This window comes from Haemorhous mexicanus, chromosome 2 (assembly GCF_027477595.1).
Source record: "Haemorhous mexicanus isolate bHaeMex1 chromosome 2, bHaeMex1.pri, whole genome shotgun sequence".
In the NCBI taxonomy this organism is placed as follows: domain Eukaryota; kingdom Metazoa; phylum Chordata; class Aves; order Passeriformes; family Fringillidae; genus Haemorhous; species Haemorhous mexicanus.
The window spans coordinates 20,017,708-20,041,559 of record NC_082342.1 but is presented as its reverse complement, the minus strand read 5'-3'; the positions used below and the strand labels follow the sequence as shown (position 1 = coordinate 20,041,559).

The 23,852-nt window shown below is 40.7% G+C and overlaps 1 protein-coding gene across 3 annotated transcripts in view; it reads right to left on the bottom strand.

The window, feature by feature from the left end:
• PHLDB2 (pleckstrin homology like domain family B member 2) overlaps window positions 1–15,693 on the bottom strand; it is an 87,664-nt gene extending 71,971 nt beyond the window's left edge. Inside the window, exons 1-2 of one of the 3 annotated variants that reach the window (XM_059837644.1) lie at window positions 15,392–15,693; window positions 13,500–13,643 (exon numbers count right to left, since the gene is read on the bottom strand). The gene's annotated coding sequence lies outside the window, so the exon portion shown is untranslated. The remainder of the gene's footprint in view (window positions 1–13,499; window positions 13,644–15,391) is intronic. The other 2 variants (XM_059837651.1, XM_059837753.1) reach the window with 2 other exon arrangements.
• Between the last annotated feature and the right edge of the window lie 8,159 nt (window positions 15,694–23,852).

The following is a 23,852-nucleotide window of genomic DNA, read 5'->3' as shown; positions in this document are numbered from 1 at the left end:
TACCTGGTCCCTTACCTTCACAGATTTTATTCACATCAAGTGTGGACAAGACTGCATTTCTGTCAAATGAGCCAGAGCCCACAGCCTTTTGTTACCTGCGGGAGGAGAGGCCATTCCCAGTCTGACAAACTTGGTTGAGATAAAGCTTCCCATTGATGACTGGGTGCTGTTACACCCAGCCTTTTCATTGGTGGCAAAACTGGTCTGGTGTCTTCCATTTTCTGCCTTAACTACTCATTTGGATTCATAGTCTGTGATTTGTTACATTCTTTGGTGGGGTGATCCAATTATTTATTAAAACCAGATCAAGAAAATGATCCAGGTGAAACCTATTCCTTCCCAATGCCTCTATGTCTTCTGAAAAAGGTCCCAAATTCCTTGCATTAGAGTGATTGATGAGAAGAGATACAGCTAGATATGGGCAGTTGTGCTTGAGACTGGATCTTTGTTTCTTGAACCAGCATCACCAACACACCAGTGGATTGTTAAGTTGCACACTTTTTGAACAAACCTGTAACAACAACTGAAGTCATAAGGATTCAGTGCTTTCCAGGATGTAACCAGAGCATTTTGAACCACCTGTCCATAGCTTGAAAACCAGACCTTTGGGTGAAACTTCAGAGTAAGCAGTGATTCCTCCGCTGTAACTTCCTCAAAGACATTTTGAGGCAGTGTAGCAGGCTGGATACTAGGCTATGAAAGAATCGATTTTTAAGGCTTGTTGGGAATCTGCAAAATCAAAAGGCAAGTGGAGAATGACTGCATTCATCAGTACCATTCTGGTGAAAAAAAAAAAAAAAATCACACCCTGTACTTACACTGATCATCCTAGTTAAAAATCTAAAAAGCTCTTAATGTAGCATTCAATAGAAATGTGTATCAGTAATAAAAGAAGTTGGGGTTCAAGCAGTGGAGTGTTCTTGTGACTCATCCTGAAACTTTCTTGAACTGTCACACAAAAGCTATCAAGAAGAAACTGCCCGGGGAAAATAAGTTAAATGAGTAATCAAATCTCATGCTTCAGGACACAAGTCAATTGCTGGAAGGCTCAAAACACTCTTCCTTTTGCACAGTTGTACACAATTAGCTAGATTGTAATTGCAAGGCAAAAAAAGTGATTAAATTTTGCTCGTTTTCTGAATCATCAGGCACTAGCTGCTTTTGCAGTTGAATTCAGAGCTTAAGGGACAGGTCTGGTAGGTGGGCTTTGTTGCACTTCTGTGAGTTTTTGCCTAAGTTTACAGTACATTTGGGAGGATTGCTCTTTATGCTGACTACCCAGCCCACAGTATAACTCTGTTGCAGAACTACCATTAAAGGAACACTAATTTAGACAGCTAATTTTCTGTTAATAATCAGTAGTTACCTTAAAAAAATCTCTCTATAATTGCACAACTCATAATGCCTCATTTAAGTAGCAGCAGTGTTGTATCCATAATGGCCTAAAGATAAAAAGAAGACAAGATTTGTCAGAGAGGTAACCATTTTCATTAAGCAGCTGGACCATTTAATGTAATAGAAGAGCATGCTATTTTTTCATTAAATAGGGTATTTTAGTAATCAAAAGAATTTTTGCTACCACAGTATGGACATTGCTTCAAATCACAAGAGCACTCCCCTATTAGCTTGTGTATGGTTCTCTGTCTTCACAGCTGATTAATTGGTTCCCTTTCCTAGAATCAGTGTGGTGGCTTAGGGCTTCATCAGCCAGCTTTGCTACTGCTGCTAAGCTCTCTACAGCTAGTAAAGCGTTTTTTTCCTGTACACAGGTATATTTTGGGTATACGATCTGTGAGAAAACACGTTGAAAACTACAAGCACTAGCTTAACCTTGGTCAGTGCTCCTCACAGATGCCAAAGCAGTAGGAAAGCAGTTGGCACAAGACATGGTGCAAATTCTGTAGCTACATTGGTTTACAATTATAGTCACAGATTAGGACAGCTAGTAGTTTTGTACTCAGTGGCTGGATACATGGGTACCTTCATTCCATAGCTGCCTTCATTCCCCTTCTATTCTTATCTTTTACCCAGCAAGCAATAAGCTGATTCATAAGTCCTTACATGCACCAAAGTCTGGTAACTCATGATTTCCTTCTGATTCCAAGACAGGGAAGTTTTCTATTCTCCTTTGGTCTCTATCAAATCTGGATGCATATATAACAGTAATGTGGGTCGTGTCAGTAAGACAGTACTTCCTTTAGTAGGAAGTGAGATGAAATCTAAAGCAATTTAAGCTATTTGCCCAAGGTTACACAAGAAATCTCAGTGGGGGCATGGTATGGAACAGAAGAACCAAAGTTACTACTTTAATTTCATAGTTAATCTGTGTAAAGATGCATCTCTTTGTGCTGAAATAAATTCTCAATTGCTTTCTTCCTCCTGCAAAAAAGTATTATTTCTCTTCAAGTGAATTTAAATTAATTAATATGGAGTCAAAAGAGGTAAAACAATGTATTTGTACCAAAAAGAAAGATGGCTGCCAAAACTTCTTTCATTCTGTTTGGAGTCATTTGGGCTTTTGTAAAGGAAAAAGCCTTGTCTAATGAAGTTTAGATAAAATAAATTCTCACAACTCATTAATTAAGCTGTTTTTGCTGACAAGTTTTTATATGTGCATTCAGAAGGGTTGCAGAGGTTTTCTTTTCAGCAGATGGCCCCCAAATGTGGAATTATGTACCATTAGCAGCACAAAGGATGACACAATATTGCTACTACTTTTTTTACAGTAGTAGGGGCCGAATGAGGTGCAGACATAGATTTTAGCCTCGGATTTCTGTTTTTTTTTTTATCTCCTAACAGATGCAGGATTAAAAACATCTGAAAAATGTAAATTATAACAATTCTCTCCCTGCACAGCCCTTACTTAAGATTGCCTTAAATGCTTAGACAAAATATGCTGCACCCAAAGACAAACATGCTGAAGATGCGCAAATACCCAAGGTAAAATCAGCCTAAACCAAAATAGAAGTCAAATGACAACCCACCACCACATGGCTTTCCCACTGCACTTGCACCCCCTTCAACCCTAAAAGTATATCAGGATAGTGGAGAATGTCACAGAATGCAATACGTTCATCTCCAAACAGAATATGCAAGGGAAAGGGGAAGATGGTCCAGCACTTCCCCACAGGTTTTCAACAGATGGGTGCCATACAAGACTGGCTCCTGAGGCCAGGATATATATGCCCCGTGCCAGATTCATCTGTATTCTGTTCTTCCCTTTCCTCCTTACGTCAGCCCAAGTTTGGGTTATCCTGGGGAATAGTGGGGGATCACGCACAGCCATCCTACAGGTACAGCTGTTCCCTGTGCTTGCTGTTGGATGTGCCACCTGTCTCACAGGGTGTGTCAAAGGCCAGTAATGGGACTGGGTTCTGGCAGGCTGGGCAGGGGATGAAACTGTGGGAGGGCTCTGGATCACCTTGCTCTTTGTGCAGGCTGCAAACTGCTGGAAGAGCTTTTGGTAAAGAAAGTAAAGCACTTGGGTACTTCAGATTCAGAGTTCTGCAACTCTCCATCTGCCCAGCCGGTGGTCAGTGGGAACTCTGCTCTTTAACCAGAAGCCAAAGCTTTACAGGGCAGCACACCAGCTAATGGTACAAGGTAAACTGAAAAGCAAATAAACACAGATATTTTGGGAATATGAGTAGTTTGAAAATGCTGTTTTACAGGAGCTGAATCATGAAAAGTCTGCTGTCTTATGCACATGTCCATGTCTATGCTGGTCCCCAGAGAGCACTTGTCCTTGTCCTGCCATGCTGCTCCTGGAGCTTGGGCATCCCTTTTCCACAGAGCCCCACATATGCACTTTGCTCCAGGTTGCACTGCTGTGGCCATGACACCACACGTTTCTCATGAAATTCCCACTGACTGATGTAGGATTAGGCCCTCAGGAAGCAATAAAATATGCTTGCTGATCCCACAGTATCACAGGAAATTAACATATGACAATATTTAGCACATTGTTTAAATAAATTCTAATTTTGTACTGTAGTTTAAAGACCACTGTAAAATCTGAGATAAGAAGCTGGAGGTAGTCTGGCTTCTTTGTCATAATGCCTTGTTTACATGTTCCTTTTTTTTTTCTTCTTTGTACTACTGAAACCTTAAAGAACTCAAGGGGAAGTATCTCAGTATTGGTGAGCAAAAAAACCTTCTTTTTGGTTGCAAGCTCCTCAGACAATCCTGTAAACTAGAAACCCATTCTAAACAAAAAGAGAAATGCACTATTTCAGTGATACACTTTGCCAACAGGACATAAATTACTAAGCAATATGAAATGGCGACCCAAAAGTAGCCCATAGAAGCTGGGCGATTAATGTATAAAGAGAGAGGAAGAATGACTTAGAAACAGTTTGTCATTAGTGTATTTTTTTTAAACTTCAGAATTTTAATGGGAGAAAAATGTTTATTTATGCCTCCAATCTCCTCTTTAGTTAACGGAGGCTTCAGGTTCCCCCTCCCCCTTCTTTTCTGGAGAGGCTGCCAAGTTTTCCCAGAGCTAAAAGCAACAACTTTCTGTTAAACATTACTTCATGCTTCTGGTATTAATCTAATAGGAGGCTGAATGGGGAGGAGGGGGAAGCTGCAATGAAAGCTGATTTCCTGCCATGCAATGGGAAATCCATAGAAAATTCAGATCTAACACTAATTTTAACAGCTGGATGACTGCTTTGGCTTTTACTTGCCATAGGAACATACAACTGCATAGGGTTTTTTTGATTATAAAAACAAACCAGATGTCAAACAAAAGGCGAAATTAAAAGGAGGCTTGCATTTGTAAATGCCCCAATTAACACATCCTTTTCCATTACTCTAGAAATATAAACAAATTTTGCAAATTGTCTCTTATTTCTGTTAACATTTCTAATATGAATATTCATGGGAAGAGTAAATATCCAGGAAAATTGTCTTCCTAACAAATATTTACTTGGGAAGTGCTCCAGCGACCACTTTGAAAAGGGCATTAGTGATTTTGAGAATCACACAATAGAGACATTTGAATAAATCTCTTGATGGAGATGAAAAAATCATCACAAAACCAGTAGATTGTGAACACTCAAAATATAAGTGAGAGAAAACTGTTCTGTAGCAGTCCTGGCCGCAGAGAACATACAGCACAGAACTGTTAGCAGCACATCTCTCAGACTTGTCTATTCTATTAATAATTATTTGGAGAGTGATGGCCACAAACGTAATCCTTTATCTTGACTATTTAAAATAATGTCTCTTTTCTTCTTTCAATGCTTGTTGCTCCACCTGTTTCTTACACACCATATGGCTCCAATCACAACATATTGCAGAAGATTTTTTTACATTGATGCAAAGAAAGCTTAATACAGTACACATGCTGAAACTGAATGCTGTTTTGCAGATGAAGCAGGGCTATAGCTTGTGTATGTATATAAGGAAGGACCTTTACCACAGATTATATTGATTATAAAGCTTTACCTGCCCGCTGATGCATGCAATCAACAGAACATGGCAGCTGTTTTTTATGTGCCTAGCTGTAGCCAGCTGTTAGGCTGAAAGCGTTAAGTCATCCTTTTCATCAGTCCTGGGCTTGCATTAGGCTAACTGGAGGTCTCTCAGGAGCAGTGATGCCTGAGAAATCCCAGAAGCTAACACCCAAAACATGAAGTTATGCTATGTGAGCAGTGAGGCTTCTCGAGGGGCAGATAAGAACAGGGCTGGAACATTTGATAGTCTGAAGTACTGATGGGCAGAAGAGAGGAGGAATGAAAGCCTGGAAAACGAGAGAATGAGAAAAGTTCCTGTGGATATCACATTAGAAATAAGTTTTAACAGATGAAGCTGCTTAGGGTGTTGAAAAGGCAGAGACCTCTAAAAAGAAAATTGTTTCCAGTTTTTTTATTTTGTGTTCCTAAACCCCAGGACATTATGCATAGTTTTAAAGTCAACAGGACTCTTGCCATTGCTCTCACTGTACTCCAAAAATTCCAGCTGCTATCAGGTTTTCCTTGTAATGGAAACAAGCTGGCAGAACTTCAAAGTCTTGATAACAGTTTATACAGAGAAAGGACAGGAACAGTTAGTTATACCTCCCTATTAAAAATGTTGATTTCACCTCTCAATTTTTTTGTAGAAGTTGGATAGAATTTGACAATGAAATGGTGCTACTTGTGTCTGGTCAAAGCTCAGGAAGAGAATGTCAAAATGTTGCTGTATTGGAATTTGTTTGAGAAAGGTTATCTGAGAGCTCAACTTCTGTTAAATATGCCATGATCAGGGGCTATGAGCACCATTTCATGGTGCTCATAGCCCCTGGTCATGGCATATTTAACCATATACTCACCAGCCTTGATCTCAGTTGGACAGCTTTACAATGGCTAAGAAACTGAAATGGAAGTTTGAAAAATAGGGATATATGAGTTTCCTATTTCTTTATTGGAAAGCACATGCAATTCTGATAAACACTAAGACAGTATGAACCTTCCAAAGAACATAGGAAAGTAAGTGAAAAAATGAATGAGTGAAAAAATGCTGAGTAAGCAAAAAAACACTTCAAAATAAATTTGCCTTTGATTAACAAATCCAGTTCAAACAATTCCATCTGAGTCTTAATCTTTTCTAAGCTTTTACCTCTGTAGAATTGTAGCTTCAGTTTCAAAGCTGTCCTAACTTTCCATTTTTACTTCTCTGAAAAAAAAGTTTTTCTTTTAAAAGTAGCATAGTCCCTCATTTATTTTCTCCCCGTCTTTTCTTCTTCCCTGATCATATGCAACAGCAGAAATGGTCTTTGTTAGCTTTTTCTGGGCTGCCAAGAAGCCCAAAGATCCAGCTGACAAAAACCTCAAGTCAGCAATTCCAGTGTGAAGAATGTCCTTTTCAGAGCCCCCGTTTCACAGGATCCCTGTCACGGAGCATCTCAGCAACTCCACACAGAAGAGCCTTGCATTGTCCTCCCTTCCAAGGTGAATTATCCTCGCTCTGTTCCTTGTGTTTCAGCGCTGAGCTCTCAGTTCCCCACCCGTTGCTGCCTGAGGTTTGTGCGCTGAGCTCTGGGGGAGGCTGATGCGACAGCAAAACAAAGCTCCCATCACTGCGTTCGAGAAGCGACTGCAAGGCTCAGTGGGCCAGCTCCTGTGCCTCCTAGCCCTCATTACATCTGAAATAGAGCATCCTGTACTCGAGGGAAGCATCTTGAGAAGCTGTATAAGCCTAGACACAGTAGGGTCAGCAAAAGGAGTTAAACACACGTGTGCTGCTGTAATCCTCACCCACTACTGGATCACTGAGTTTGCACCAAATTTTCTAACACAGAAAGGTCAATAGCTTCACAAAAGTTGCTCTTTTACAGTGTGCAGCACTCAGAAAAGGAGAGCTGTGAACAAACTTAAGGGTCTATCTCATGCTTTAGTTGAATAAGGTGAATTTTGATTTATTTTTCTCCCCCAAGGGAATTCAATGATTTTTGAGGAAACAACACAGTAAAGAAAGACTTCACTGGGCTGTGCAGTGATCTGAACTACAGCTTTGCAGTACGGAAGTGGTACATCATGCAATTACAGCACTTCATTTAATATCAAAACAAGCATTTATTTCTCATGCAGTTTTCTTTCCTGAGTCTTTCTTTAGTGGGCACAAATGAACACTGTGCTTTTTGTTCTTTCTCCTCCCCTTTCCTCAGTAATCCTTTGGTATTTACCTCTTCTCATTTTGGATTTCCTGTCTGTACCCTAGGGAAAGGATTTTCCTGTGAGAAACAAATGTCATGTTGCTGATCTGTTTGGATGCCTTTAGTTCAAGTATATCCTCCATGTGAAGCAAAGCTCTCATCTTCCTGGTGCCAGAAGAGTACTGCTCTCAGATTATTTTTTTTTTCCTGAAACATTTCATTTGGAACTAGCTTTATAGAATCAATTTTCTGGTCCCTAGCAGAGCTGCCATTTCCATTTTTAAAATTAATGTGGATGCAACTGTTTTAATAAGTGAAGACCTAAATTGGATTAAATCTCAAATTCAAACCAAACATCATTTTGAAAACATATATGTACATACATACTTTCTGTAGGGTCCTGCATAGCACATATGTTTTGGTTACTGTATTTGATGTTTTGCTCTGAGAGGGGGAGAAAAGCAAGTGTGAGTACTCTGCATTTCTTCTGCAAATATACAGAGAGCAGGGTGCAGTGACTCTAGTATTGTGATATTAAACACACACAGCTGTTCCTGAAATTGCAGAAGGTGGTTCTGCATAAGAGAAGAAATATTCCTGGCAATTCACACCTAATTATTCATGTAAATAAAAGTCACCAGCAGGACAAGAGAAGGAAAGAAAGCTCTGCATTTGAGCAGCAGAAGTCCCAGAAGATGTGTCTGCACAGGTGGTTGAGACCCAAAACTTTCTTCCCGTCAAAGACAGATCAGAGCTTTTCATTTTTTCCAGTGATCAGAGAGACCAAAAAGCCTTTAGCATCTGGACTGAATCATGTCCGAGGCTGCTGAGCCTTGGGTGACTTGCTGACAGGCCTTGGAAGTGCTTGGGAAGAGAGGTGCCACCTCTCTTCTCTGGCTCCAGAGAGGCAAGAAGACATACCACAATCGTGATATGATTACAGAAAAGTAGTTTTTGGAAGCTCCCTGGGGATTATGTTTATGTACATGCATGCTCAAGTGCAAGGTACAAGTCCTATACTGAGCATGTGTCATACCAACAGAAGTGCAAAAGTAGGGCTAAGGAGTGGAGTATATTGCTAAGTGTATTTTCATTTAGCGGTCTTTAGTGTGTTTGGTGCTTAGGATGTTGAAAATGCCTTAGATTTCTTTGCTATCCTCTTGTGGTATGTGATAAGAGCTGCTGGATTGCTGTGATAACAACTGTGGCAAACAACAATCTGTGTCTTTGAATGGTTGTGCTGTACAACTTCAAGCTGTTACAGAGCACTGGGGAGGGTTTTGTGGCTTGTGGTGTATGCAAAATAGGTGATTTGTAGACCTTCTAGGTCTGACCCCTGTGCTTGTGAGGCATTGGATTGGATGACCATTGGATGACCACATATACAGTGTATGATGCCTCACACTATTTTAAGAGAAATTGTTGTATTCTCACTTTGAAAATTGGCTAAAAACTTCTTTACTTCTTTAATGCACATGAAAGAATGTCTAAATGTTGAACAGTGGGTAATGCATTCTGGAAAGCTCAAAAAACGCAGTACTCCTGCCAGTGCATCATCAGAGAGCTAGCTGGGGTTCAGAAGAATGCAGCAGAATCATGTGCAGCCTTGCTTCAGTCTTACATTGAACCCATTTGCTTTAATGTCAGTATAAGAAGAATCTAAATCTACACTTAGTGATCATTCATGGGACTAACGAAAGGCAGATGCAGACAGTGCTTAAATAAAAGTTAGACTGGGTTGCAGGGGAAATTGTGTGGAGCTTGCAGACACTTTCAAACCAGAGGAACTATCTGTGAAAGGCACAGTTCAGAGAGTCTTGAACTTTGTCTCAAAAACCCATAATGTTTGAAATCTCTTAAGGTCAGACATACAAATAGACTTGTCAAAAGCCTAGTTTTTTTCAAATAAAGACACAAGGGACAACCTTTCTGTCACAGCAGACAACCCATTCACATGCTAAATCTAGTCAACAAAACATTGTGCAAAATCCTTCTAGGCAGTAAGGCAGGTGAATAACCAAGGAAAGCTTGTTTAAGTTCAAGGGAGAGACCATGCTGTACACTTTAGTAATCAAAAAATAAAACTGAACTGTGATCATGCTGACCGTACAGTAAAAAAACAAAGCAAACCCCCAAGTGCAGCTCTCACTTTGCCAGTTCAATTCTGTAACAAGTAAATATTGCTATGTGGAAAGCTCCAGTAGAATTGATTTAGGCTAGGTGGGTCTGGTTTGTGTTTTATTCTGACCTAGCCTTTTCTTTCTAATTGATGCTAATTTTTATTTTCCACACTGGAATCTGGAGTTGCTTTTCAAATAAAAGGTTCACTTGTTCAACTACAGTTAAAAGCAGAGATACCTGCTTCTTTGCCACTGTAATAATGAGATCTACCAGAGCATTGCCATCTAATACTTTTGCATAACTTATCACTTGCAGGTGGACAAGAGCTGGAATCTGGTACTGCATTTTTCTGATACAAAGCCTACTGATTTCAGAGCAACTCATTAAACACGAGTTCTCACATATCACCGAGAACTTCAGAGCCGATAACACCTTGCTTTCCTGAAGCTCCAGGTGCCTGACTTCTGAAAACTCAGCTTTTATTCAGTCAGAGAGAAAGTATTTATTTGGCTGTGAGTTTCTTTATGCCTTCTCTGCATGCGGCCCTGTTGTCTTTCTGGTTTCTCTTCCTCACGAACAGAATTCAGCCACCCGCACGTTAACTCAGCCTGTTGTCAAACCCTCCACCTACACAACATTTTTTAAACAGCTTTGTACATACCCTCATTTTTGGGGTGGTGGCTCCTATTGTTTCTGCTATCTATTCCTTAAAGTCTAATTACACTCTGCAGTTGATTCAAATGAACGATGGTTGTTACACCCACTACCCTCAGCAAGTGCCAGCATCACAAGATATGCATTTTTAGTACCCAGGCAAGCCACTGTGTTTATGGTCCTCAGAACTACTCAGCAGGATACTAACCATGTTAACAAGTTTGCTCAGATACACAGGTCTCTTCCCAGAGAACCTCTAGAGCTGCAGACAGTCTTCCTCTACATTCCTACAGTAATGAAACCTCGTATTTAAATACAGTGGCTCCCTTTTTTTTTGACAAAACTAGACTCTGAGTACTACAGAAAAATGGCCTGTTCCACTCTACCTCTTGCTCTATAAATCATTTTCCTATCCCCAGCTAAATCTATTTTCCACTTAAGTATGCCAACAGGCTGTTCTCTTTGCTGAAAGATCTGGATTTTGTCTTATCTGTAGATTCATAACTTTGTGAAATGCAACTCTACACATTTCAAAATTAACCTGTATTGTCAGCTAGCCTTAATGTGGTAAGATATAGCACAGCCAGAATAAAGAGATTTTTACCTTTCAGTCAAAACTGTCTTTTATGGCAATGAGTAGAAGCTGGCTTTATTCTCTGGAAAGCTCTTGACATTGGGACACCCACATTCAAGTTCCTGCTTTATTTATCTTAGTGGATCTGGAGTAAAAACCTCTGGTCCAACTTGGGCAGAACTTTTAAGAGGGATCCTGTATCAGTGCCTGATACCACAAAACAAATATTTAGGAATTAAAACATCCCATTAGCATCCAAAAGCAAACATTAGTGCAACTGAGTTAACAAGAAAAATATATGTGTAAAAAAGAACATTTCAGACAGTTCTCTTTTCACTCCAGCATTGAATAAACAAATTTCAAACTTCCAATACTGTTGAGGAGCAAGCATTGTACTCCAGCAGTAACAGAACTGCAGCACTGGTAGCAATGGGGTTTGGGCAGAAACCTGTTCATAGGGTGTTTCAGACTTTTGGTTGGTTCTTCGGATACGAGTCTCCTAGAAGCCAAATTGTGCCAACTTGTCTCTTCCCAACTTGTCCAGTTTCTTTACTGCCTTTGCTTCCTGGGCAAAAGCTGACACCTGATGGAACAAAGACTGCTGCCCATTGTAGAGCTTCACAAAGCACAGGATAGTGCTCTGAGTGCAGCAGCAAGCTCTCTTCCCTGCAGTGCTGCAGATCCTCCACCCTGATCCTGCCCTTTGCTATCATCCCCTTTAGCATAGCTTCCGGATGCTTAGCTTTATGTTGGACCACTTCCAAGTCTAAGGAACAACCCTTGTATACCTAATGACACCAGCCTGGCCTAGAGCAGGGATGTCCTTTCTCTGACCCATTTGACAGAGGAAATTTATCAGCTTTGGAGCTTTTCCACTTTAAACAGAGACTTGCTTCAATGCCGCTTGCCAGGACCTGCTCCATGGACCACACAAAGGAGCACAGTGTCATGGAAATAAATGAGCCACCTCCTTGGAATTCTTCAGCCTGGCAGTCATGCCCTGGCAAGAGCCTCACCTGGCACCTATTTTTGTTAACCAACAGGTCATAACCTAGAGGCAACATGCTGCTGTGAACAAGCTGTTCATAGGAACAAAGAAAAGCGAATGCATGGGCAGGCTTTGGAAATCCCATGGAAGTTTTACTGATAAATTACAAGCAGTTTGCAAAAACACTTAGATACTTCTGGGAAGTACCCGATCCCGTAACTGCTCCATCCCAGGAAATTGCCTCATCACTAGGCAGAGCAGTCATGCTACCTCTAGCTTTTTGCTCTGTGCACGATGAGTCTCCTTTTCCTGGCAAAATCATGACTTCACATCCGCAGGTGAGGTGAAGAGCCTCTCTGTGTCAATTCTTTAACTGGGAAAGCCAATTATCCTGCACAGTTGCCTCAGGAAGGGGAGGCAGCTCATGCTGAACTGATTCTCCTGCTTACTGGATGAGAGATTGGCACGCAACTCCAAAGAGAACAGCAAATCCCCCAAGTGACAATGCAGGTGCCTGAGCCCAGGCCATGAATCTTGATTTCAGATAATCCCTCATTTCAAAGTTGTGAGCATGCAATCAACTTGGGAGACCACAGGAATTTTTGACACATTTTTGTTCTTGTCAACAGCCCCTTTTCCTGAGTTGTTTGCTCTCTCCAGTAGAGTATGGCTAGTAGCCTCATTTTGGACGCTTGGACCAGGACTTGGAAATGCAGCCCAAGCACTCAATTTTAAAAAGTTAGACATGTTGCAACTCCATGTTCCCATTCTGCTGTTCTCCAAAATAGCATATGTTCCAGAGTAGACCCACAGAGGAATCACACAGGTGACTGACAGCTGGGAATTTTCTAACTTTCAAGCACTCAGTTCTCTTTTAATGAGATTCTAAAAACACACTTCGATATGTTTCTAAAAGAAAGTTTAAAAAACTGTGGAAATTATATTGCATAAAAATTTCAGAACTTAGTGTGAATCCCTAATCTCCAGGGTTAATGGCAAAGTATGTGCCACATCTCTTCCTTAAAGCATGACGTACTAATATTCCTCTCTGAAAAGGTATGTACATTTCCCAACCTAAGTTGAGAGACTCTCAGTGATATTCTTTCTATAATATTCTGCATAAGCCATATGTCCACTTACTGAATAGTCCATGCTTGACTTGTGGAATTCATAACATCCAAAACAGTCAAATGGAACCCTTAATGTATATAAAGTAGCCTTGAATGCACATGTGTGTATCTGCTCTTTCTATAACAATACTGTGCTGCTCAAGGGATGGCTGACAGAGCATGGATGCTTACTATGCTTCTATAATGGGCAGTCTGGGAGAGAACAAGTTTTTGCAATGCTCAAGAGGAGACAACAAAACCAGCTGTTCAACTTAGCTGGCTTGTCAACACATTGTCCCCATAATTAGCTGTGCCCTTTGCAACATCTTATTACACCAGCTGACCTAAGAAACATCAACATCTCCTCGGACCTGAAAACCGTAGAGTCCCGGTCAAGAAGTGGCATGAGCTCACCTTCACAGAGACGTGGTAATCCTCAAGTGTGAATGACTTCTCAAGTTGAGCTGTCGCTCTCCAAAAGCCGGGGTCAGGCCCCAGGACTTCACTGATGAAGACATATTAAACCCTGTCCAGATCAGAGCACACACACTGAGGCTGCTGAAAGCAGAATAACCATACAGTCAGAGCCAAGTCACACTGATATTGTATGGAACCTATTTGGAGGCTTGGCCTCAATTAGCATATAAATGAAGTGGTACATGTAGTCACAGCTTGCCAGAAAATGAGACAAAATAATCTCCCCAGTTTGGCAGCTCTCTAGAACATTTAGTTTGTGAATGAAGAGCCAGGCACACTTTGAAGCCAAGCTGGGTCCACAGTTTAGAGCCAGTTGACTTTATGTGGTAAAAACACGTCTTGAGAAGTCATGAAGGAGACCAATGCTTTTCCTGCTCTTAAAATAAGTTTCTGTTATAGGAAAGTGACTTTACAGATACTCATCATTGTTCCAGAAGACTGATAGCATTTCACCTATTGCATGCACAGGCCCAGATGAGCTGTGATATGGCCCTCCTAGTGCAGGCTTCTGGCCATTAACAATGCTTGATTTTATTCTAAGTAAAGGAGAAGGAATGGAAAGTTCACAGGAAAAATGATACAGAGAGAAGTGACCACGTAGCTGCTGAGCTTAGACACAGACAGATATTTTACTAAGGGATCTTTATTAGGTAAAGAATAAGGACATAAACACAGTTTCAAAGACCTTCAAAACTGGTGCAAAATAGCATAGAGGGAATGAGTAGCTGTGTTTACTTTAATAGCCTATACAAGCCTTTTAATGTATTTGAATTGAGACAGAAAAAAGAAAGCGTGTTTGTGTGCAAATGCCTTTCACATTCATTAGGGTTTAGTTTTTCTTCTTTAAATATTTTCAGTTGTCAGGGGCCCAGCTCAAACGCAAAAGCAGGGGAATGTAAGCACAAAGGTATGCTGATTTTTCCAAGAGCAGTGCAGTCTTATAAATACATAGTCTGGTTTGGGGAGAATTGGATTTCTAGGAGAGAAAGCAAAATAGATTTAAACGTAGGTAAAATTCAAAGGGAAGATCAGCACTGGGCAAGAATGGTGTTTTTCTTCATACTTTAAACTCTATTTTAAATATAGTTCCTTGGGAAAAAAAAATACACTTTCTATTTGCATTAGCAACCATGGTCAAGCCTACTTTGACTACACACATAGCTGCATCTTGTTCCCTATCCTGGGAAAAACGCTTCTCTTCATTAAAGGATAGAAGTCACAAGAAAACCTTAGAAGTCTCTATTAAAATCCTCTTGGCACCCCTTCAACTAACTTACAGTTTCTTTCTACACTGAGTTTGTCCCTTCCCCTAGTTTTCAAGCTTCAGTTTAGTGCTTTCCTACAGTGCTGTAGTAGCTGTACTCTGGAATTGCACAGATGACTCACACTTTGACAGTGCCCTGAGCCTCCTCCTCAGTGGGGTGAGGTGCTGTGCTATGCTTCTGCTCTTCTACCCGTTTGGCCTTGTAGGCACCTGAACATGTAGGTTCCTGTAAAAATCCAGTCATGATCTGGTCCTGGACTTGCTCTAGCAGTCAGGTAGATACTGCTAGATGTCCCCTCTGCTCCTCACAACCAGGAAAGCTGTAAGTAAGTAACCTCTTTTTCCATGGCATGAAATAGTCAAACAACCTTAATGAAAAGCAGAAATGACAGCGTGCTCGAGCACGAGCTGGGAATTTTAACAACTTGCATTACAGAAATATGCGACATCCAACTTGATTCAGTACAAAAAAAAAAAATTAGATTAATATCACAATACAAGAAACATCAAAATATAAGTACCCCTTGAAAAGCCCCCCTTTGCCCTTCTCATTCACATTACTCACCCCTTGGCAATCTGCTTTCCTGGTGAGCCATTTCTGTCACAGCTATTGTGTAAAAGGAGGTTTCTGATCTTGCACTCTGTAATATCCCATTCAAGTTCCAACAGGGGAGAAATATTTCACTGAGGAATTAGCATTTGATTAACCCATCCTCACAAAAATAAAAAAAAAACAACCAAAAACAACAACAACAACAAAAAAAAGAAACAAAAAAAAAAAAGGGAGCAAAGTGGTTCATCAAAAATGAGTATAGCAGAATGAAATAATCCCATGACTCAGGGCTGAACCAAAGTGCTAATGTAGATCTACTAGTAACTTCAACCTGCATCTGTTCATCAAATTAAAGGGCAAAACTACTGTAATCTTGTTAGGTCTTGTATATTTTGACAACACCACCTGAACTGGAAGAGCAACACAATTTTCCAGTTGTCCGCATTCTTTGCTTTCTTGTGGTCAGGAACCTAAAAGCAGCGCTGGCAAAAAGAGAGGGCTGCTTCCAAAAAATTTTGCTATGTAAATACATTTCTTATTCATGCTTCTAGGCACATAACATCACCTCCAGGATCATGAACCTTTTATAACCATGACCTCTATCTTGGAAACTACAGTCTGTTACAAAATGAAGATGCTACCTCTGTCCTGAACTCACCCACAAAAGGTCCTGCAGAGATTAATTTGTGACTCTTTTCTCTGTCTCTCTTCCCCCCCCCCAAAAATGCAAAAAAGCAAAGCAGCATATCTTAGTAGAGCAGGAATAATGATAATTATGTAGAGCTTTTCCTTGTCTTATTATTTTAGCACACAGTCAGATTAGCCACCTTCCTCTGCTTCATCACCTCGATGGCTGCCAGAGCTGCATCCAGCCCCGACACCAGCTCCTGCCTCTGGTGCAACTTCCAATTAGGAAAGTGTACATGGCACTCTACTGGGGAGATGCAAAACATCTGCAGACATCCAGCCTGAGCCTTGGCTTTTTTGGCAGCTGACATTCACCTTCAGGAGTGACCTTGACAGCATCCAAAGTGCACAGGGGGTTACAGCGTGCCTCAGCCTCTCCCACCACCCCTCATGTCTGTTCTGCCTTTCTGTCCTCACATCCAACTCTTGCATGTTCAAGTCCCTAAAAGCGACAGAGGTACTATAGAGAACCCAGGAAAAGCAATGGGGGTGCACATACGTGTGCTGCCTTCTCCCAGCTTCTGGCCATCCCTCTCCTCTAAACTTCTGCGAAAGGGGTGTTCAACCACCTCCCTCTCTACTTCCCCCATATACCAGAGCTACCCATGTTCACTTACATCATTAATGAGTCCATATAATATAGTCAGACCTGTTGGAATATCTTCTAGAGGTGCAGAGAAAAGGAGGTGGAGTGAGAAGACTTATATTAAGAAGATAAATATGTTAGAAGTGTCAGTGTTTAAAGCTGGCTAAAAAAAAATATTCAAAACTGAAAACCTGAAAAACCAACTGAAAAACTGAAATCTTCTACAAGCTAACAAGTTTCTATACAAAAATCATCGATCAACAGAAATAGCCTAAGGAATGTTCCTATGGATTCAAACCCTAAGTTGTCTGCAGGCTTTATGCAGGTGTATCTCCAGTTGAAAATTGAAAAGACTGGTTTTCTGACTGACTCTTTAATAAAGACTAAAACATATTTTTAAATTGATCAGAAGCAGCTATTCCTAGAGGCTGGGAGGCACTGGGAAGGGGTTCTGGTTGCAAGAGAAACACAAGCTAGATAGCCTAAGCAGGCAACACCTCACAGGACCAGAAAAATGCACAATACTAAGGTCCATCCTCACTCTTTTCTTTAGATTTTGCTCTGTTAATGAAGAATGATGACAGATTAAACATCCTCCTCCAGATTATTAATTCCCTTCACCAGTGAAAGGAATATTTAAACTTACAAGCCAAATAGTCTCAAAAAACCATCTGTAAATACTATCTAACAAGGTCAAATAATCAAGTACCTATGCCAAATAAGTCATCAAATACACATAATCCTTTCTAAGGAGAAGAAATGGCTTGATAAAGCTAAGTTTGTTTAGGCAAGTTCTACTGCTTCTTAAAGACACACCCATATTATCAGAAGTGATGACCCTGGAAAGACTGAGACAGTGAATTATTTACTTATGGATATCAGTGACTCAATGAGGAATAGAAGACTGCTTTTTTCTTCAGTGTTAATATTTTCTCCCTCAGCAACATCATATGCCCTTATGGAAACACTCCCCATATATCCCTTCGCCCTATATATCACCGATGGCTGCAGCAGTATTAGCATGAGACTGCAGCACGTGAACCTCTGTGCTCCATGGATCATCAGAATTTGTTTGCAAAATGGCCTATTAAGACAATGCATCACTTTACAAGATGAAGAATCGCATGCTTAATTGCCTTCTCTGAACAAGAAGAGGTAATTGCAATATCCGGCATTGATGATTCCTCTACAGGTAGGTTCAAAAGGAGAAATGAATGTAAGATGTTTTCACTAAGAGACTACAGAAAGGGGTGACTCTGCAATCAGAGCTGTTTTTCTCATATGAAAAAATGATTACTCAACCAGTGCTGACTGTTTAAGAAGGAAAAATGAACTACAAGGAACAAATGAGCAATACGTTTAGCTGAATACTGCTGCACTCCATTGGAGAAGAGCGAACTTTTTACTCTTAATTGCCTAATCATACAATTTACCCCTCAAGTATAGAAAACCACTTGCATGGACCATTCAGAGACGGAGCCATTTGCCTACAGCTGAGACACTGCAGGAGGTTTATTATGCTTGCATACATCAGACATTTCTAAGACATCATGCAAAGTTGTAGAAATAACCAAAGAGGTCTCTTATAGGGTAAAGTTTAATTTTATTGCCTAATATTATAAAGTTGTATTTTCCTCTTGAAGTTCATGGGATCTAGCAGCAAAATTATTTTTATTTCCAAAGGATGCTAAGGGACTTACATAATTATGTATCCTGCTTAGTTTGTATTTAAAATAATTAACCCTAAAATTTAGGAACCACAAGACTGTATTTAAAATAATTAACCCTAAAATTTAGGAGCCACAGAAATAAAACTAACATCCCAAGGAGCTAGACAGTTAAAATCTTTGCAAAGTGTTGAGCCTGTGCCTCTCTATTGCCTGTTCTACTCAAGGTCTCCTTTGGTAGTCATTAGATCTACTACTCACATGTGAAGAGATGTGCAGACATATGTCAGTTGTTTCTTAACTTTCTTTCATGGATTCAAGAAAAGCAGAAAATGGAAGTCTGGTACCAAAAATGAGAGGCTCACAGCTCAGGCTCCAGGTAGGCTTACAGATGAGGCTCCACATTTCTACATTCAGCTGTAGATGAACAATGGAATTCATTAGGGTTTTCTAGATAAGCTGCATGTCAGATATTACAGAAGCTCCAGCAACCATCTCTTATGTTCATGCACAAAGCACAGAGTCCAAAGCTGCTGCTGTTACCGGCTTCAATAGTGGTGTAAACTAGATTTAAGAACCATACTTCTAAATGAAGATGTATCAGCAAACAATTAGGAGATGCTGGAGGGCAGAAGGCAATAAGGATTTATGTGGGAAGGTGGTACTTGCTGATACCAGTCATGAGAGCTGCCTGGAGGCACAGGTCAGGAGCTTTCTGTGCTTTGTGCTCCAGCCAGTTCACACAAGGACCATAAAAGTGACTGCCAGTGCCAAAAAATGTATTTCTTGAACTAGGTTGATGTGGTGGATTGAATCTTGCATGGACATCAGGTGCCCATTAAAACTGCTCTATCACTCCCCTCCTCAGCTGGGCAGGAGAGAGAAAATACAGCAAAAGGTACAGGCTTGCCACAGGGTTTGCCTGCTTTGGGCATCTACCCACTCTGGCATGGCCTGCTCCATAGGCTGCAGGGGAATATCTGCTCCATCCTGGACCTCCATGGGCTGCAGGGGCACAACCTGCCTTGCCATGGTCTGCAGAGAAACCTCTGCTCTGGTGCCTGGAGCACCACCTGCCCTTCCTTCTTCACTGACCTTGGTGTCTGCAGAGACGTTTCCTCTCACATGTTCTCACTTCTTTTCTCTGGCTGTAATTTACTTCCGCACAATAATTCAATAATTTTCCCCTTGCTTACATATGTTGTAACAGAGGCTATTTTACCACTGATGGTATTACTATTTTACCACTGATGGTGATGCCTAAGGTTTTAGCTTTTATATTTTTTAGATTCTGTACTGCTTTAGTGTTTACTTCTGAGCTTCATATTAAGGGATGGTAAGCTCTCTTCACAGAGTAAGTAGACAAAACAATTCCTTCTCTAAACAGGGACCCAAGGACAACTGATCCAAATTTCAAGCCCAGGAGCATAAGCAACAGTGGACTGAAGTGAGAAAAACAAGACAGATGGGACTTCATAGGCTGGAGCTGTAATTGGAGAATTAGCTCCAATATGCTAATGGAGCAGAACTTATAAAAATGTGAGACCCCATGACCGGTCGTCCATTTTGTGACCATTCTGGGTTCACCTGGGCTGTAGCCCTGGCTGGGCTCTTGTGTTGCCCAAAGGTGGATCTATTGAGGTCTCCTAATAAATACCAACTTTATTCTTTAGCTCCATCTAGTCTCTATTCTAGGTCAGCCTTCACAAGGCATCAATGGGCTCAGCCTTGATCCATGGAAGGTCCATCCTGGGGGCATGTGGTTTTGAGTCCATCAGACATGGGGGAGGCTTCTGGCAGCTTCTCAGAGAAGCCCCACCTGTAGCTCTCCTGCTACCAAACCCTTGCCATGCAAACCCAGTACAGATGAGTTCCTGCTACAAGAAGGAAAGAGAAAAGCAGCCAGGGCAGCAGTGGTGAGTGCAGCCATGTGCATGGCAGAGACCCTGGGAACAAAGCACCACAAAGCAGCAAGAGAGTTCCCAGCATCAGGAACCCAAAGGCCCCTGGCTTCCTGTGGAAAATGATAGCCTGTGACAAACACAAACGCCTGTGGCTAGCAGCAATTTCATCAAATACAGTAGCATGGGAAAAGAAAGCTTAAAATAAAGCATGGCTTTAAAAAGAAACTAAACCCGTAGCTTAATTTGTGTTCATTTACCAGACAAGAATATTAAAGGCTTGAAAATGTTTGGACATTACCAAGTATTTGTAAAGCTGTTCATGGCTCCTAAAAGAGTGATCAATATTAACAAGATTATGAATTTTAGGATGTCTAAGTGCCTTTCCTTTCTTTCTTAAATGCTCTTCTGCCAGTCCATTTTGGTCATGTAGTGAAGAACTAGAAATAGCATAATTGGGATTACTACACCAAGCCCAGAGTACAAATAATCTGAAAAAAATATTAAGCAAACCATATATACACACCGTACAAAAATTACTAATGCCACATACATCTGGAAGAAATTAGAGCTAATTGGAAATAATGAACAAACCAAGTAGGGCCAGCTTTGTAGTCACTATTATTTGTGGTGGCTAGAACTGGCAATAGTCAAAAGATACATCCATATTTGTATGCTCCATTTTTTAGCTGTCACTGCAGCTCCACATAATTAATGCTATCACATCCCCCATCATCCAGACATATTGCATAATATGTAAAAATAAATTGCTGTATTTCTTCTCATCCCTATCCTATCCAAAGCACAGATATCTCCTGCATGCAGCATATTATTAAAACTTTGAGGAAGGCAAAAGTTAATAACTGGTTTCTCCATAGGAAAATATTTTATGCTATGAAGGTATTTATTATCTGAAGCCAGGCAGGCTGCAAAGTCTGCTGATGAGAAATAAGCCCTCTGCCATATTCAACTGTTTTGACAACTGTTAAAAACAAGTGATGACACAGTGGAAATACCTAGTCTGAAACAAGATAAGATGAATACCTCACATTAAATACTTTCTTGTACTAACTCCTGTTTTTGCATGTATTTGCACCACCAGCAGAACAGCACTTGATACAGATGAAAGGAGAATTGGACGTGTAACCTTTAGTGAGTCAGATGTGATTCATAGCTCAAACTATAACAATCCTATCTGTACTTGCTTATTTTGCAATAAACAATGGACCTTTTATATTCTAATTAGCATGGGATCCACAGCCTGGGCCACATGCTGGCCGTTCAAGCCTAGGACAGGGAATGAATGAAGGAAACACTTTTGTTGCTGAATAGGGAGGCTCACTAAAAGACATCCCAAAACCCCAGCCAAATCCCCAGCAGGCCAAACACAGGGATCCTCCCACCTTTCCTAGCTCCCAGCCCAAAGCCACTCTGTTTCTCCCAACATCTTTTCTTATTGAGCAGCTAAGTCACGGAACTGGGTCAAGGAGACAGGTCTGAGGCTCCATCTCACTAGTGAAAATCCCTGTGCTCAGCAGTGAGACTCATCCAGCATGACAACAGCTCTCCAGCATCCCTCCAGAATTTTCTCAAGGACACAGCAGATTGGGGAAAAAATGCCTTGAATGAAAAAAAAATCTCAGTGCACAGACTTATGCTTGGAAAGATATTAATACATCAATAGTATGACAGAAAAGGCAACAGGCAACCAAACTGCAATTTCTTTGTAGGTAGCTTGCCAATAGTCTACACAATAGCTTTCATGAAGAGCATACTGAAATGCTGAAAATAAATTTGTTTTCAAAGGCCAGTAGAAAGCCTCTAAGAGAGAATAGGCATAAAAACTACTTTACTGTTCTAATGTATTTACTGTGTGTCATTTTATAGGCAGGTGAAGAATTCTATTCTCAGATAAACCAATCATGTATTTGCAGCCCACCAAACTAAAGCTGAGATTTTTGTACTGTGTGGATATCTTTAAGTCTAGCTTCCAGGCTTGGCTAGCAGAATGAATTCTTTTCCTTTGATACATACCATCAATATCTCATTAATATTATAACATGTCCAAGTTCAAGCAACTGCAGAGTCAAGTACTTGCAGGCAGGCGATTACAGCGCAGAGCTATGATGGAATTTGTCTTTCTAAATGCAATCATGGGATGCCAGTGCACTAAGATGAAACCACACTTAAAACCAAAGCACTTCACACAGCTGCTTCCAGAGCAGGGCAGTGGCTCTTATGATCCTAGAAGGCTACCATAACTAGTTAAAAAAACATGGAAATTCAGTCTATAAGAGCGAAGCAAGTGAAGAAACAACAGAAAATTACACTAGGTTTTTCAATAAAAACTGGTTTTCAGCTGTTCTCATTCACATATTCTAGATTTACATACCCTATAGTGGGATTTCTCTATGGAGCTCACAGCTCCAATGGCAGCACAGATTCGAAAGAAAGCTTATGCAACCCTAAAGTGAATTTCTCAGCCTTGTAGTGTGAAAAGTACCAGTGTTAGATCAACAGCAAAGCACACTAACTTTTCTATTAGGACAGGGTAGGAGAAAGGGCTCCAAGTCAGTGCATTGCATCTGTATGGCAGATCTGTATTAAAGCCCTGCTGAGGGATGTTATCTATTTTACCATCCTTGAATCTCAAGGAATAAATGGAAGAGGAATATTTCTGCCCTGCCTCACAGAGACATGTAGAAGCAGCTCAGTCTCTGTGCCTGTTCTCTCTTTCTTCATGCAATCTGGAGCAATGAGCCTTTCCTTGCATCCCCCTAATTCAAACCCTGGACAAGGGTAATCACATTTCACACTTCATGGTTTAAACTGATCATCATATGGATTAGGAAAGAAACTGTTTCTCACTGCATATGAAATGATCACAAATGTTCATAGCTCTGTAAGTGGTTTGTTTGCTGTAGGTTCAAAAATTGGGTATTTGCCCCAGAGGGAGATGTGGATGCTGGGCATGCATATCTTCTTGCTGCTTTACTTTTCTAGCTCTGTGTCTCTGTGTTTCTGAAACTTGTCCAGAGCAGAAATTAAGAGACGTTTCCTTGCTTTGAGCTGATCATACCTTTTAGATATTCAACACATTGCACTTTCACATACCAATAATGACTTGCTAGGAAATTCCCTTGCTCTGCTAGTTAGAATGCACTGGAAGAATGGCTTTGATCTCTTCAGATGGATTCAATACTCGGGGCAGATTTATCATTTCTGATTAAGATTTAGCATAGTATCCATAAAGACCTTTGGTCACTTTGGGGTGTTTTGATTTTGGAGGGCTTTGGTTGGCACAAAAAGGCACAGATTTTGCATTTTAAAGCTATTTTAAAGAAATAAAAACTTTATAAAGAATTTTTTTTTTTCATAGTCCACCTACAGTCTTCCTGCCCAAGTGACTGTCCTTTACATGTCTGAGAAACCCACAGGGCAAAACAGCTGAGGACCTTAGCAGTTTCCACAATTTTAGTGGGGAATATAACAGCAGTTTCCAGGGCCTGAATCCATATTCAAGACATGTTCCACCTTCAGCAGCAAAGCCCTCTGAAACAGGGCAAGTGACAGGAGTAACTTCCCAGTTCCTTCCCACCAACCAAAAAGCAAGCAGAATATGGCAGGAACGT